Source organism: Barbus barbus, assembly GCF_936440315.1.
Source record: "Barbus barbus genome assembly, chromosome: 5".
NCBI classification, from domain to species: domain Eukaryota; kingdom Metazoa; phylum Chordata; class Actinopteri; order Cypriniformes; family Cyprinidae; genus Barbus; species Barbus barbus.
The window spans coordinates 26,181,356-26,199,380 of record NC_136733.1 but is presented as its reverse complement, the minus strand read 5'-3'; the positions used below and the strand labels follow the sequence as shown (position 1 = coordinate 26,199,380).

Below are 18,025 nucleotides of genomic sequence, written 5' to 3'. Positions count from 1 at the left end.
TGCAAAGGCAACATTTCTCATTTTATTGTGTGTAAATATATGAAACAACGATAGGATAAGACCTTAGATGATGGACAAGTCAAAACTTTCAGGCCTATATGTGTTGCTGTAAAATTTAACTGTCCATTTTACAGTCGTCCGCTAAACGATGCAGAACTAATCTAAAATACTTGTGCTAGGACATTAGTCTGCAGTGAACAATGAGATCAGTTTGGCTTGAGTTTCACCCTGAAGTGTTCCAAATTTCTTCCCATTACATTTTACATAATAAGAACATACACAATTACCCTCATATCGCTGTCCATCACTGACAGAGCATTCTGTTTGCATTATTATACTTGCTCATGGTACTGCTATTCCAACCATTGTTTTTCTAATTCAACACAGCCCTGAATGTTGATGCGCAGTGACATGTTAGCATATACTTGCTAGGTAACGTCATCCATATGTGTTGAGGAATGGGTGCGCAAAAAAAACTTGGAAGACCCTGTGGATTGCATTCTTTAAATAGATAGCCAATGAAGTTATTCCTGAGATGTACTCAAACAGGCTGGTCATATTTTTTAACACTTCTGCTCGCTGATACCCGACATTGTTTTGACAAGAATTTACTTGAGTGGTCACGTAGCTGATCAAGTTATGCATTTTGGTGGTTTGACATATTCAGGCTACATTTAATATTTTTTTTTTTTTTTTTTTGCACCTGTAGGAGTCGATGTGCAAATTTGTTTGGGTGCATTTGTTTAAAGAGCAAACATAATTAACTAAACCTTTTTTTATTGTTTGAGCATATAGAAGTAGATTGTAGATATTTTGTATGCTACTTGACACGAGCCCCAGATCAACTTTGACAGCATTATGGCCCCTGTCCCGCATTCACTAAGGAACTGTAACAAAGGCCTCTCATCCGGCTGCACGTTTATGAACTACAGGCAGCCGAGTAGTTGACCAAAATAAATGTCATGTGTGTGTTCCATTTACTTAGAGCTTTTCCCCCCAGTTTCTTTTCATCATCCAGAATAAACAGAGCAGGGCCCCAAGTGCATCATGGTCTGTTAAATCCTTTCTGAGCAGCAAGCCTGTTTGTAAAAGCCCCCCCACCTACCACCCTGTAACCCGAGTATGGCAGCAGAGGTGGGGTGCGGGGTCTTATTAGGAATATTATATCTTCAAGCCAGTACAGGTGCATAACTTTTTGATTTCACAGTTGTTTTCTCAATGACTGATAACAAATAGGCATCATTACAGGTCACCTGTTCATGCATATCATGCATGAGATTTGTGTTTACACTACTCCTGTACTAGAAGATTCACATTGCAAAAATGATATATAAATCCTAAACTATATTTATGATGTTAATAAAAACTTACAAGCATACTTGCAGTGTAAAATGAATTAACTAGCAGTTTACTGAGAGTAGGCCCTATTCTTCAAAATGTACTCAAATAAACTAAAAATCAGCTATACAGTAGTAAACTGTACTAGTTGCAAACCTGAAGAAACATATTTGATGTACTCAACATTTACTACTGTTACACTTAAAGTACACTTAAAAGTAAACAAAAAAAGTGGATAAATTTAGCACCAATTAGTATTGAAATAGCACATACAGTCATGGCCAAAAATATCGGCACCCTTGCAATTCTGTCAGAAAATGCAACCCTTCTCTCAGAAAATTGTTGCAGTTGCAAATGTTTTGGTACTTCCATGTTTATTTTTTTATTTTTTGCATTGGAACACAAAAAAAACAGAAGAAAAGTCAAATCAGATACAATTCCACACAGAACCCAAAACATGCACTGGACAAAATTATTGGCACCTTTAATTTAATATTTGGTAGCAGCCCCTTTGGAAAAAATAACTGAAATCAGTCGCTTCCTGTAACCATGAACGAGTTTCTAACACTTCTCTACTGGAATTTTGGATCACTCTTCTTTTGCAAACTGCTCCAGGTCATTCAGATTTTAAGGATGCCTTCTCCCAACTGCTGTTTTGAGATCTCTCCACAGGTGTTCTATGGGATTCAGATCTGGACTCATTGCTGGACATTTCAGAACTCTCCAGCGCTTTGTTCGTAACCAATTCGGAGTGCTTTTTGAAGCGCGTTTCGGGTCATTGTCCTGCTGGAAGACCCATGACCTCTGGTGGAGACGCAGCTTTCTGACACTGGCCGTTACGTCGCCAAAACTTATTTGGTAATCATCAGATTTCATGATAATGTTCACACAGTAAAGTCATCCAGTGCAAGAAGCAGCAAAGCAACCCCAAAACTTATTTGAACCTCCACCATGACACAGGAACATTAAGGTCTCTGGAGATGGACTTGTAGCCTTGAGATTGTCCATGTTTTTCCACAAATTTTTCTCTCAAATCCACAGACAACTCTTTGTTGCAAGTGTGATTACTCTATTGCCCACACCTGTTACTTGCCACAGGTGTGTCTAAATACAAATTACAGGAGCATCACATTATTTCTTACAATGTTGACAAGGTGCCAATAATTTTGTTCAGTCCATTTTTGAGTTCTGTGTGAAATTTTATCAAGTTTGACTTTTCTTCTCTGTTTTTTTGTGTTGTTGTAGTGCAAACAAAAACAATAAGCACGTGAATACCAAAACATTTGCAATTGGAACAATTTTCTGAAAGTTGTTCAATTCCACGGAACAAGAAGGAACAGAACTATTCACAATCTTCGTTAGGACTCATGTATATGTTCACACACATTGTTTGAAGGTCCAGAAACAATTTTGACCTATTGGGACCTTGACAGACATCGACTTTTTTTGTATGGAAAAGAGCCGTCTGAACATAGTGCTTGATACATCTTTTTGTGTTCCACTGATTAAAATTAATGAGGGTGAGTTTTATTTTTGGGTGAACTGTTCCTTTAACATTTGACATTTTTTGTAGGGAGCAGACCAAGTTTTATAGGTTAAATGAGGCAGTTTGTTACATTTTTTTTTTTTTTTTTATGATGTGAGGAGAGGGTAATCTCTGCTGCCCTTTTCACCTGTTTTTGCTCCCTGCGAAACTGAGTAAAAAAAAGTAGTTCTCAAATACTTGTTTACTGGCAGGCAGATGATTCTGCGGGTATAGTGCAGACATTATGAATGTTGAGCAAATTTGGGGTGGATGACAAGGCGCTATTGCTGGTACTGCACTGTGAAACGTCTGAGAGATGAATGCCAATGAGTGTTTTGTCAGGTGTACAGGCTGGAGTTTGCCAAATCTTTGCTTTCATGGGAAAAAGCCAAATAGCACAGAGAGAGAAAAAACCTTCCTGAAATGACAGAGATAATAATTCAAGAGAGGATTTATTCAATAGCAATTCCCACTGTGATTAATTACCAGCAGTTTTAGGGTGGAGGCAGTATGATTTATTTTATGAAGATATAATTTTGTCGGAAATCACTCCTTGAGATTATTTACATTTTTCAGGCAGCGTATTTCATCATTTTAATGTTACTCAATATTCTGGATATTTTTATAATCCGTATGATTGTTACAATGCTTGTAGGTGTTTGGTGTATTTTACAGTTCAGTTGTAATTTGAGTCAGAGCAGGATTTGTTTCTCAAATATTTTGGATGCATTTCTTGAAAACAAATATTCTTGTGATATGTGGTATCATTCTTGTTCACTTTTAAAAGGTGATTTGATTTACTGAGGTAAAAATAAAAGAAATAATATATCCAAATTCATTAGTACTGTCATATCGTAGTACTTTGTATACAGTGGAATATCGGAAAGAATTTTATTTAATCACTTAGTTTTTTGGCTCTATGAAAATGCATCAATATCAAAAAGTAAGTATCAATGTTTGCCTGTGAGAATGAATTAAGCTGAGAACATTTAGGCATGAAAGAGATTTTTAAGAGACATTTCAAACTGTTTAAATGTTGTTTTTTCCAGGAAGGTGGCAAGTACAGGAAAGGAACTCAAAGATAACTTCCTGAGAGCTCTGGCGAAGCGGGAGAAGGCTAACCGCAGTGGGGAAATGACTGTGAGTACATTATTACAGCACTCCATTTGCTACGTAATGGGATTCCCCAGAATATTTCTGCAATTCCATTAGGACAGGAACACAATCCCCACTGTGTCAAATTCAGGAGGGTAACGTCTCGGTTACATATGTAACCGTCGTTCTCTGAAGGAGGGAACGGAGACGTCACGTTGGATGACCGATGAAATTGGGATCTCGCCAGAGAGACCAATCCACTTCGAGTGTAACTAAACGAGCCAAGGGACATTGGCATGCGATCATAGCTTCCAGCTGCCGCTGATCACAGCGTGAGTATAAGAGGCAGCAGGTGCACCGCATTGATTCATGCTCTCGCTGAGGAACCGAGCCGGTGACCTGGCAGCTCAGCGGTGGTACAGAGATTGTGGCGACAGGACGTGATAAGGAGTCAGAAGGGGGCAGTTTGTAGGGCTCTTAGCACCAATGCCAAATCCCAAGAGGGTAGGGAGGAAGGCCTAGGAGGATTTAACCTCCTGGCCCCCCTAAGAAACCTGACAACCAGATCGTGCTTCCCCACCGACCTCCCCTCTACGGGGTCGTGGTGAGCGGAAATAGCATCAACATAAACCTTAAGGGTGGAGGGCGACAACCTACACTCCAACCCTTGTTGCAAAAAGGAAAGCACGGCTCTGATCGAACATCTCCGGGGGTCCTCATGGTGAGAGGAACACCATTCGACGAACAGGTTCCACTTCAGAGCATAGGCCCGTCTTGTGAACAGTGCTCGTGCTGAACCTAGAACCTCCGCGTCCCATCCAGGGACCACACGCGGGTCCTCGTCCTCCCTGATCTTGCACAGTGTCTGTGCTAGTAGGCTCATTCCTTGTTCCTTGTTCCTTCTGGAAGGAGTGCCCCTGGAGCAGGTATCCAAGCATTCTGAGGCGGCTCAAGGCAAGGTGTACTGCCAGCAGCTCGAGGCAATTGATATGCCAACGCAGTTGGGGACCCGTCCATACCACAGCATGCCTGGATACCTGCTCCAGGGGAACTCCTTCCCGATAGAACAAGGGATCTGACTACGGGCTGAAGGTTTTGCGGCAGGCCGGTGTATTCTGAACCCGGTGAGTACCGCGTATCCTCGCCCACCTTGGGATTCGGCCATGGAGCCAGTGCTGAAGCGGTCTCATATGGAGCAGACCGAGCGGAACTATTGCAGCAGTTGCAGCCATATGCCCCAGGAGCCTCTGAAAGAGTTTCAGTGGGACCGCCGTCCTGCCTAATAAAGTCTTGAGGCAGTTCAGCACTGACTGAGCACGTTCCTGGATGATGCGTGCTGTCTGGTTAACCGAATCCAACTCCATGCCGAGAAAAGAGATCCTCTGCGTTGGCACGAGTTTGCTCTTTTCCCAGTTGACCCGAAGGCCCAACTGGCTGAGGTGCCTGAGCACCAGGTCCCTGTGTGCGCACAACTGCTCGTGAGATATGAGCCAGTCGTCGAGGTAGTTGAGGATGCGCGCACCCTGTTCTCTAAGGGGAACAAGGGCCGTCTCCGCAACTTTGGTGAAGACGCGAGGCGACAGGGGCAGCCCGAAGGGCAGGACTTTGTACTGATATGCCCGACCCTCAAACGCGAATCGCAGGAATGGCCTGTGTCGCGGGAGGATCGAAACATGAAAGTACGCGTCCTTCAGGTCGATCGCTGCAAACCAATCTAGGGGACGGACGCACCCGAAAATGCGTTTCTGCTTCAACATCTTGAACGGCAGCTTGTGAAGTGCACGGTTCAAAACCCACGACAACGAGCAGGCTGAGGGGCTGCAACCGGGGTGGAAGCAGCAGGTTTCCTCCCGCGCATGATGTGCTTGATCGCCTCAGTCTGCTTCTGTGCCGCCGAGAACTGCTGGGCACAGCTCTCGACAGCGTCGACATCTGGTCGTCAGGGGGAGCACCGAAGGAACGGCATTCCCGTATTCCCGTTCCAACGGCAATACCACCGGCTGTGGAGTGCTTGAGGGGTGAGGAACTCCTCTTGGGGAAGCCCTCACCATAATCCTCAAATCACCTCTGACTCCACCGGATGCGGCGGTGCCCCGGGTGCCAGGACGAACGCCAGATTGCGGCAGAGGCAGAGGGACTCCGCCATGTTTGACATAGCAGAGTCTTCTGTGCAACTCCGAGATGGTCATGTCCCCACAAGAAGAACATGAACCATCCTCGAAAGCTTCCTCAGCATGCTGAATGCCCAGACAGGTGAGGCAGCGATCATGACCGTCCTGAGGCGCCAGGAAACAACCACACCCAGAAACGAACGTGTTGCACTTTTAGAGAAATTTGCTCTTTCAGTGCTGAAGCACGCAGGGGACCTGGCCACTGCACACTCCTAGTGTGACTGTCTTCACGAAAATCACTTTTTCTTCCCATGAGACTGCGACCACCACCGCTCGGCTCCGAAGTGAAAGATGAATTAATGCGGTGCACCTGCTGCCTCTTATACTCACGCTGTGATCAGCAGCAGCTGGATGCAATGATCGCATGCCAGTGTCCATTGCCTCGTTTAGTTACACTCGAAGTGGATTGGTCTCTCTGGCTAGATCCCAATTTCATCGGTCATCTGATGTGACTCAGAGTGACCGACTGAAAGGGAACCCCGCTTCTCATACATACCTTGCTTTATTGCCACCTCAGTTTTCTGTCTCAGAGAAGACGAACCATACACAGTAGGAGCCACCGGTCGCACCCCCTACATTTGGGCTCTTGTATTTCTCCAAACAATTTAATTTGCTCTAGTTTTTACAAGGCTATTTAAATGAATAAATAAAACATTTGAATATAGTCTGGGAATAGACAGAGGGAATAGTTTTTATCTATTCATTAGGAAGAAACAATAAGTAGGTATAAAACATTCCCTGTTTGTTCAAGTGGACTAACTTTTACCAGACTTCAGTTAATAACATACTCTAGTAGTTCAGTTTTTTTTTTGTTTTTTTTAAGTTTGTCCATTACCACGGTCATCTCTCGTGGTTTTATATATCCTTTCACCACTTTCTAGCATGTGTGTACCTGCTGTGTTTGTAGACTGCAGAGCTCCTTATAATGATCCACAGTTTGTGTAAACACAAAACATGAATTTATCTTGATCTGCTTTCATTACTAATGTTTGAAATCCAGCAAATTTGAAGAGATAAACTTCTGGAGATGGTAAAAATTTTAGCATTACATCAGCACCTTTGGACCTGACAGCATTTCAGGTTCTGCTCAATAAAGATGTATGATGACTTCAAAGAGATGTTATTTCAGATTTTCCACAACAAATTGGTCCACAGGAAACCCTTGACAATCGGGAAAATTTCATATAGACAATCTAGTCTACTGCTCTACTGCATTTGTCATACTAAAGAACAACATGACAAGCTTGCAGTTTGTGAACAAAGTCCAGATGCTTTAGTAGGATGTATTGATTTAAATGTTTTCGTCATTAGCTTTGGTTTATGGCTCTTGTTCAATAATTTTTAAACATTTTGATTGGTCAATCATTACATTTGTTTAACAGTTGTACTGTAAATAGGACAAATCCTAATCCAAAACGAGGTAGTTTTTTTTGTTGCAGGTCAAAATTGACTTTGTTTCCAATAAATGTTTATTATTTAGTTTTTTTCTGCCTCAGCCAAGCAGCTATATTGCTAATGTACAGTGAAACAATAACAAAGTACAGTTGTTTTTGACTGAAATCCAGATTTTGTTCTTAGTAAATTTGAAATGAAATCATGCTGTTGAATTGATGAGACCAGGAAGGACTAAAATTTTAATTTAAAACAAAAAATGACAGTCCATATACTGTCATGCCTGTAATTCAACTGAATGATAATTGTACATGGTCTATGTGCCCTAACAGTTTGATTAGGAGCCTTATCATAATATCCAAGACAGACATCTGATCACTATGTGTCATGGCCTTGTGTTCTGAAATCCTTAATAGATGAGACTTCTGTCCAAAAGAACCTTGTTTCATTTAATAAGTCTGGGATAAAAAGATCTTGTTTGGGGATTTTTACCTCCTATACAAAGGAGAAATAGTTTATTATAACTGCTTCATGGGTCAAATGGTGGAAGCAATGCAGAATTCTAATAAATCTATGTCAGTGCAACTTAAGACCAGAGAAATAAATGAAAGTGGAATGTAAACTATAGTCATATTTGTTCTGGCCAGCCAGGAAACTAAATGTTTTTTTGCACTCACCTTGTCAAAACCAGATAGAAAACAAGTGTTTTACCTGACCCTCTTGTACTAACCCCAGTGGGATGTGTGAGTTTAAGTGAGGAACACACAGCAAGCTGAGCCAGCGACTGCTGACAGACTTTCCCACTAATTGTTGACTTTGTAAACAGTGCTATTTTAAAGCCCCAATTCAGAGTCATAACCCAGTATAATTGAGGCTGATATAAAGAGTACAAGCTGTTCCTTTAGTGCAGAAAAAAATCTTTCTTGTATTCATAAATATGAGTGAAAAAAGTACTGTGGCGTATCAAGCAATGTTATGCTGACAGATCCTCAATTACTCAAAAGGCTTTCCTTTGCAAGTGCATAAGAACAGTTAGTTTATGCTTAGGAGGTCTCTATTCATAATCCAAATTCATAGAGTTTACATCAGGACTGTTTTCCTTTTTCTTACATGAAAATAACCTATTTTCATGTTCACATAATTGTTTAAATTTTTTTAATTTAAATTTAAATTTTAAAATGATTTTTCTGGCTTCCCAGGTCATAATTTTCAAAATTCTGTGTCAATAATATAAATGATGCAGTATAAATAATGCACCACTGTGAATGGAAACAAGCTTGGCTGAACTCTGAACTATAAAGCTAAAGTGGTAAACATTATAAAAACAGCTTGAAATTCACATTTTGAACATGAGGAAAACACATAAGCATAACCTAGATTATCTTTTTATGTTTTCTGGACCTCCAACGTGCTAGCAAGGCAGTTTTTCTCACTAAGTATTAAAAAAAAAAAAAAGAATATCAGCCTAGTATACAAATTAATGGTAAATAGGAGAGAAAAAAATACAACAGTGGAAGATAGATAGATAGATAGATAGATAGATAGATAGATAGATAGATAGATAGATAGATAGATAGATAGATAGATAGATAGATAGATAGATAGATAGATAGATAGATAGATAGATAGATAGATAGGTGCATCTCAGTGTGGTATGGAAACAGCTCCAATCAGGACTGCAAAGCACTACAGAGAGTTGTGCGCTTAGCTGAGCGCATCTCAGGGTCTGCTCTCTCCTCTCTGCAGGACATCTACCTCAAACACGGCAAAAATAGAGCTGTCAAAATCATCAAGGACTCAAATAACCCTGGTAACCGTCTATTCACTCTGCTACCATCTGGTAAGCGCTTCCGTAGCCTGAAACTCTAACTCTGTGTCATAACATCTCACGACTCCATGTAAATATCACTATATAAATAAGTTATTCATCATTTTTTTCTACCTCGTATTGCTGCTATGTAAATACCCTGTACAACTTTTTGCACATTCCTTCTTATATTACTATTTAAGTCAACAAACATACTGACCTGCACATTTATATTTATATTTTTTATCTTTTATTTTTCTACTTTTATTTTTCTTAATATTGATGTACATTCTGTGTTTTTGTATTCTATATAATTGCACTGTCCTTGGAGTGGACCTGACCTACATTTCACTGCTGGTCATACTCTGTATAATTGTGTATGTGACAAATAAAAATCTTGAATCTTTACACTCCTCTAGATAGATAGATAGATAGATAGATAGATAGATAGATAGATAGATAGATAGATAGATAGATAGATAGATAGATAGATAGATAGATAGATAGATAGATAGATAGATAGATAGATAGATAGATAGATAGATAGTTTTTTTGTTTTGTTTTTTTGTTGAGGAAACCATTATATGGACTGCAAGTTCTGTTTGACTGACATGTGTCAGTTGTTTAAACACCGTGTGCAATGAATGTTCCAACTTGTTTTAAATCTGCTGATGTGGCATTTCACTGAAAAAAGGTGCAATTGAGTTTTAACTTAATCATGGGCTCAGATTTGGTCAAAAACAGGGGCAAAGCAAACGCTACTGTCATTTAAGTTCTTATCAGCACCATCCAGGCACGGCGTTCTTGAGTCCTGTGGTTAGTGTTATCTCTTCAATCAGCTGAGCTCATAAAGCACTCAGCTCAGCATACATTGTACTTTTCCTATTCGTTGGTGTTGCGAAAGTTGCCCTGCTGCCAAAAGTCACACACAAACAAAAGGTGCACCTGGACAGCTTTGGCATTATTTACTCTGGGTAAGAAGTTAAGGTTTTTTTTTTGTTTGTTTTTTTATCAAATCCAGGTCACACCTGTGCTGGATGCCTGAGGGGCTCCATTGATGGGTGGTACACATTTGAAACTGAAGGTGCTCTAACCCCTAACCCTGCCCCACCCTCCTGCTATTTGTTTTTGCTCTTATGCCAGTGATACAATGATGTCAGCATTCATGCCCTCTTCAATTTCACAGCCAGTGGAGTTGATTTTTGTACTATTCATTCTCTATTCATTTCATGATGGAATTAAGTCATCCAAGTGCATCGTGGGTGGTTCTGAGAACAGTATCTGCAACCTCGGTCATATTGTTGCCATTGTGTGAACATGTTTTTGAGGTGATATGTGAATAAACAGTCACATAATAAATTAATGGGTGATGGGTGGTGGTTGGTGGTATTCTCCCTCATGCATTTATTTATGCAGAAGAAATGTTGCACATGCTAGTCAAACCACAACTGCCATGTACGTCGTAAAGATGAAATTCTTTATTTGTTTAGGTTTTTGATCAATCAGGGTTACTGGTAGGTCTTAAAATATTGTTATAGATGTAATGAGAATGACAGAATGCTCACATTTCATGTGTCTGTATGTAATGTGGAAATAAAAACCCAAATCTGTGAGGTATCAAATTTATATTTACAAATTTACATTTATTGCAGTATTATAATTTTTATTTTTAAATGTAGTTAGTTGACACTTCCTATGGTATGGCAAATTATTTAAACATGTAATTTTATGACCTTTTTTGAGAGATGACATAAAATATTTGTCATTCCACAGGACTATTTAAATTGAACTAGAAAGGGCACATTGGAACAAAATAAATGAATCTTTAACTTCACAAACTAAAAAAGCAAAAGCCATTATATCTTCAGTGTGCTTAATCTGAGTTAATTTTTACCTGCTAATGAGCTTCTAATTACCCTTGAACACTTTGTTGTCTCAAGCAAGCATTGCTTGCATTACCCAGGTCTGTTCATAAAATAGACGTTCTCCTACTGATTATTATTAAAAATCTGAATAAAAAACATCTTAGTGTTTTTTTTATACAAAGCAAGTTCTTGTCTTTTGTCCACAGACCCAGCAAGTTCTGTATTGATAAGTTGTGTTCATGTATAGAAGATACTGTGGTCAGCCATGCAGTTCAAAGATCGCATTAAGAAGCATAGAAATGAGTGAATTTCCCAGCCATATACCATTACAGTGAGAGTGTGTGTCCCGGTCAGTCGGCCCTTTGTCCTTGTCATGGCCAGTAAAATAACAATAGCATGTTGGTTTCAAAGCACTTGACCAAAGGTGGAGGTCCCTTAAAAAACAGTCATGCAGAGCTATCATGTGACCTCCCCTTGAAAGCCCCACAAAGACTTTCAAAGGGTTGAGGGTTGGGGTATCTGACCCCCCTAAGTTTGGACTCATTCATAGAATAGACAAAGAAGTCCCTTTGTAAAATGAATTTAGATATGCTTGGTATTTTGTTAAGGGTCCTTCATTTTGTTGGTTGACAATAATTTTACACACCATTATACTCTAATAATGCATTAAGTGGTAGGTGAATAGCTAATGTGATTAATATTTGGACGTGTTTAATCTATAGAGAAGAGATCAAGTTTGGGTATGTTGCCAAAAAACAAATGGCATGATGTTTTTCCTGCTAACATGGCTGGAAGAACCCATCTTAAACGGTTTCCTGTAGCCTGCCTCTCTAATGAACAGCTGCAATGGCTTGACCATCTTTTCAAATATGTGCTGGAAGATTTTTAGAGGAGGTGAAACGGGATACACTTAATCTAATTTCTCAAGTCTCTGGGTTTTGTTCGTCTGCTTTGTGCATTCTCTAGAAAGACTAGACTCGCACTGTTGTAATAAATGTAGAATGACAATGTGGTGGAGTTATTGGTAAACACGTTTAGGGTCTTGGCTTGGATAACAATGCATGTTTCTATACAAATTCAGTGAAAGTTCACCCAAAAAAAACTATTCTGCCATCATTTAATCAAGATGTTTTAAAAAAAAATAGTTTTTGTTTTCCGAAATATCTTCTTTTGTGTTCTACACAAAAGAAGCGAGTAAACCTTCATTTTTGGGTGAAGTAACATAATTTATCTGGTTCTGCTTCACCAGTTTAAATGAAGTGCGGTATCTTGCTGTTTTACTGTGATATCTTACATGTAACAGCTTGATCTGATACTTGCGCCATAAATCAGAAGACTCCTTAAGCGTTTAGAAGCATTATGGGAGACTCATGCCATAATCAAAAGTTATTTCCATCATTTCCAACGCATTCCTTTTCACGTTCTCTCCTTGCACCTGTTTATCAGCCACAGCGATGGAATTCTATCTAGTCCACTTTCCGACATCGTGATGTTGTTATTCCTGATACTCCTATCCACAGACATCATTTTTCAGCATGACACATGACATGAGCTCTCTTACTTGTAAGGAACAATTTAACCTCTTTGCGCTGAAGGGTTCTTGGCTCTTCTTTCTGAGGAATGTACACCTGCTCCATCAAGGCCTTCTTTTTCCTTTCCGGAGCTTTATAACCTATGCTGTAGAGTGCTCACATCAAGAATGAGCTCAACATAAGCTGGACATTGTTTCAGCAGCTGAAGACGTCTAAGCAATAAACGTAATAGATGATATGTGGAATTACTTGGGTGAGAATACTTGGCCTGTAGCAATCAATTATTTCATCTTGAGTACAAATTATTCAAGCACATCCAAGTGACTGCAGACGTGTGACCGGGGTTTGCATGGACCTCTGTTGTTGGTAATGGCTGCCCATCCGACTGGGAAATGCAATTATACTCGAGAAGGCTCACAAGCTCACAAAGCACATTCTTTGGAATCTTCTTTGTTTTATCAATACATAGTGGCCTGCTTGAATGTGTTTTATTCCACCTGAGCAAATACTGCACACCATTTCACCCACAAAGCCCTTTCGTTCTCTCTCTCTTTCTCTCTTTCTCTCTCTCCTTCTCTAACCATATGCTAATGTTATTACATCTTAGCCTTTTTTGACAAGCTCGAGGAATGCCATCTTTGCAGAGATTTGTCCTTAAGCGGTATTAGGAACAGTGTGTGACAGCCTCCCAATGAATTATTGGCATAGTACGTGTGCTCACCAATGAATTTGGTTTATTGTAACACTTGCTGTTTCAAAACATTTGACGTGCCAAATTATTCCCATATTTTCATTTTGTTGTACTATATAATAGCAGGTGCACAGATGGATTGCCATCTTGGCTTGAAAAAGAGTTATTTCACCTGCCAGAAAACTGACGGGAATTAAATTCAAACATTTAACCTAATACTCGCTGTGAAACATGGAATTTGGATACATTGAAATGCATCAGGCAGATCATCACATATGTAAGTAAGCTATAATGTAGCCATGAAGTAATCGCAATAAAAATGCTTATATATGCTTATATAAATTATGTATTATCTAGAATACCTGCAGTAATAAGTAATGCAACCAGAAGACCATGAGTAATTGTTTTGTCTTAGCCACAATGGTGATTAGAATTGATATAGTAGCCGAAAGAATGACACAAAAAAACATGAGGGGAGTAAATGATAAAAGAAGTGAAACCCTAGAGTGAAAATGTCATCATTGCCCTCTTGAATTTCACCTATCAACTTCCTACTTCCAACCGCCATCTGGCAATGTTGATATCACCATGCATTCCATGTCTTTGCTCTCTGACAATCCCAAATCTGTTCATCTTCTTCAGACAGCGGAAGACCTGTATTCTTTTGCAGGAGACTGACAGGCGTGCTAAAATAAACATATATTAGTGATATTAGACTGATTTGATTATATAGGTACAGATTTATAGCTAGTGTAGGATCAACATACTTACTGCTCAGTATTTTGTTCCAGCAGTGTTGAATATTTTGTTTTGCCACTGAAGTATTTGACATAGGTTCAGAAAGTGCAGAGAAACACTGAACCCTCCTCCCCATAATGCATCAGAAAAACTGCTTTTGGGTCTCATGGGCAATCTGGAGGGAGCTTCTTACTAAATTCTCAGGCCAATGCAAACAGTGTAATGTTTGTACACCTATTTCCACTGGGACTGCAGGACTTTAATCAGAATCTTAAAACAGCCGGGCCTTTGATAAGAGCCCTCCCTGAACATTTATCTTGCTTCTCTAAAGGGTGTAATGGCTTATGTCATCTACTTTGATCCTGCCTTGGAAACATGATGTTGGAGTGCTGCTGTAGATAACAGTGGTCAGCTTGTGTTGTGTGAGTTAAAATGTATACTTTTTGGTAATTTTCTTGGATACAGCATGCCATTCATTTTATAGCTTCTTGTCATAATCGTCTTGACCCCCCTGGCTAAAGAGGTACAGGGATACGGTCGAGTCCTGCAAAGTGGTGGGGCAATAATATTTGTCTTGGAGAAGCTTCCAGCGATGAGGCCAACAACAGCAAAAGGTCTCTTGACAGGTGTCATGGATGAGAGTTCTTAGAATAACACAGTTGCAAAGTTTGCACTAGCGTAGGAGGAGGGAAACTTGAGAGTTTACCATGCAAAACAGCTCAAATCCTGCTTACTTGGACATAAATTACAATTCAAGTGTAATGTGAGGATAATTTGACATGTCTCAAGTATTTAATACTGAAAAGCCTTTTTACTCACTATTAGCTAATTTAGACATCAGAGGTATACATGATTTTGCTTCCATAATTTGTACAGCAATATATTCTATTCTACTCTACTCTACCATATTCTACTCTGTACATTATATTATATTATATTACATTATTTTAAGCTTAAAATGTGAAGACAGTGAATGTCTGTTTGCATTTTGTTACACAGTACATGATTAGCTGTGACTTCCTGTTTAGCACATGATCAGCTCAAGAAAGATTGTAATATTTACACTGGAGCAATGCATGATCCTTGGGAAGGAAACTCACACAAGGGCGCTATGGAGCATGTTTTCTTTGCCTTGTTGGATACAGCTGCTACTTATTCAGATTGACTCCAATGCAGCATCAGGGCAGACTTAACCAAAAAAAAATAAAAAATAACAATTGCAAAGGGCAATTCATGTTAATGGGTTGTAAAATAGCTTTCAGATTACAGTTGTTCCAGTTTTTCAGTCCTCAGAGTTTGCAGGTGTGATTTGTTTAGCTTTTTTCTGTGATGCATCACATTTTGTGAATCTGTTTTGTTTTCCTCAAACAGTGTGTTGTAGAAAAAGGAAAAATGGTGTGTGTGTGTGTGTGTGTGTGGGTGAATGTGTGTGTGTGTGTCTGTGTCTGTGTCTTTTTCAGTTACATATCATACATATAATTGCTGTGGGATATTGTTACTCATTTGTGTTCCAGGATTGTGTTCTGGCAGCTACTTCACCTTGTATTTAAATTTCAGTCTCTGAATAAATTTGAAGCCAACAACTAAATAACCAGAGACCATCACTTTATTTTGAGTACAGTCCGCTGCAGCCATCAGCCCAGTGTGCTTTGATGCTTTTAGCAACCATTATGGAAGAGATGAATACGTCGAACAATGATATCAGCACATCTTGTTCTTAAAATACAAAGGAAAACTTGTTTGGCAGCACCACATCACAGAAGGGCAAAAGTAGGACATAGCAATTGAAAACTAATATAATTTTACATCACGCCTGCTCATTCAAAAGCCGTTTTCAGTGAATGTGATCATTCATCACCTAATCATTCTAATTTCACTGAAACATAATGTATACATATTTTCTAGATGTGACAAACAAAAACTAATGGAGGTTGTTTATGATACCAATCAACAGGAAAACACTTCAGGATTCTTAGACACACTCAAGAATGTTCCTGTGCCGTGTTAGTAGAGAGGAAATTTCAATTTACAATAACAATTTACATCTGTTTGGTAATTTACAGTCACTGTGCAATATACAAAACTATTACTTGATCATTTAATTTTTACTCAAAATGTGGACAAAATGTCTAACATACAGCAAATAAAAAAAACACCTAGGCTAGTGGATTGTATACTTATTGTGTATCCTTTCAACAAATCATTGTGAATTAAAATTATATTGTAAATCTTCTAAAGAATATGCAATTGTAAATTACTTGGAATAGCGTATTGCATACATGTGCATTATAAAGTTATTGGTCTTTATACAGTTAAGTCCAATATTACTTTGTTAATCATCAGTTTCGACTTTTCAGTGGGTGGTGGTGGTAAAGCTCAGCTGTGGTTGTGGTTGTGGCTGAGGTTTATCCTGATTTACCCATTAGTCACAGCAGTAATAAAGTTATTCATGTCTTCAACACAATTCTTACAAACTCATATTCTGTCATATGGCTTATTGTCATCATTGTGTCTTATATATTCATGTGAAAGTGATTTTCACTCTAAAGAGGAAGCCAAGTTGAATGAAGTAATGGATTCGGTCTTAAATATAGGGCAAACTTGTCTTCCTTCTTGGGTCTATCATGCTTTTCAAAGGTCTAATCATAACCTTGATTCTATACTGTTTATTTTTGTCTCCCTAACCTTTAATTACCAAGCTAAGAATCAATTTTTAACAGGTCTTTCATTTGTTAAATTGTTTTTGACCACTGAAATTATTATCTGTATTTAGCCTCCAATAAAATGTTACCACATTTGCAAGCACTTGTGCAGACAAATTAGATTTTTTTTTTCTCTCCTTTGATTTTTCTTTAAGACACTTGCAGATTGTTTAGGATTTAGATTGTTGCAGTATAGTAAATAATTAATCAAATAAGAATTGTCTAATTAAAATAATTAGCTTATACACGTGCTCACATGATTCATGCCAGTTTTGAAACTTAATACACAAGCATAATACAACCAAGGACTATGCACTTTACCTTTATCCCTGAATTCCCTTTTTAGGTTCTCAAATATAAGTTTCTTTTTCTAAATTTCCAAATTTTATTTTATTTTATCTTTTTTTTTCACTTGGGAAAAAAAAAAATATTAAGTGTGTAATATATAGGAATTTACATTTATATAAAATTTCCATATTTGTGGGATAGTTATTGTGTCTGCTTTTAATTACACTTTATCTATGAAACTTTGTAACTTTATCTTAAAGAAAACATAATGTACAGTGTTAACTTTTATGTACTCCATAAGACTACTGCTAAATATGTACCATCTGCAAACACATCTTTTCAAAGCATGGATTTGAACCAAGGGTTTATGTGCAGATCGTACCACACAAGTAGATATAGGAATTAGTCATCAAGAGCCCTGCCAGCCTCACACTGTTATGCCACTTGCTCTGTCACACCAAGTAAATATAAATAGCACCACTAACCGCATGCAGTCCAGCGAAAATAACCCTATGCTTAACTGAATGCATTTGAATTTTAGTTAAAGTCTCGTGCTCAGCACATAGTGTGATGTATTTATTTTAAACAATAGATTATCTACTTTTTTGTTCAGAGCAGGGTCGCAAAGTGACAAACTTTGCAAAGAAGCAAAGTTTCCCTTCTTATTTATTATTTTTAAAATATTAAATAAACAGGTACTTTTCAATTTTCATAATTCACAGTGTATGTATAATGCAACAATCAATCAATGAATAATTAAACATTTTCAATACAAATAAGCACAAGTCAAGCTGCGATACCAAACAGGACCACAGGGAGACGCCAAAGACCACTAAACCTCTTGCCTTGACCTGACTGTACTACTATATAATCCATTCAGA

The 18,025-nt window shown here is 38.6% G+C and overlaps 1 pseudogene across 1 annotated transcript in view; it reads left to right on the top strand.

Annotated features, from left to right (window-relative positions):
• The window catches only part of LOC306870374 (cilia- and flagella-associated protein 299-like), a 60,998-nt pseudogene that overhangs the window by 18,580 nt on the left and 24,393 nt on the right, over nucleotides 1-18,025 (top strand). Inside the window, exon 3 of the transcript in view lies at nucleotides 3,913-4,003. The product of the transcript in view is annotated as a cilia- and flagella-associated protein 299-like (transcript). The remainder of the gene's footprint in view (nucleotides 1-3,912; nucleotides 4,004-18,025) is intronic.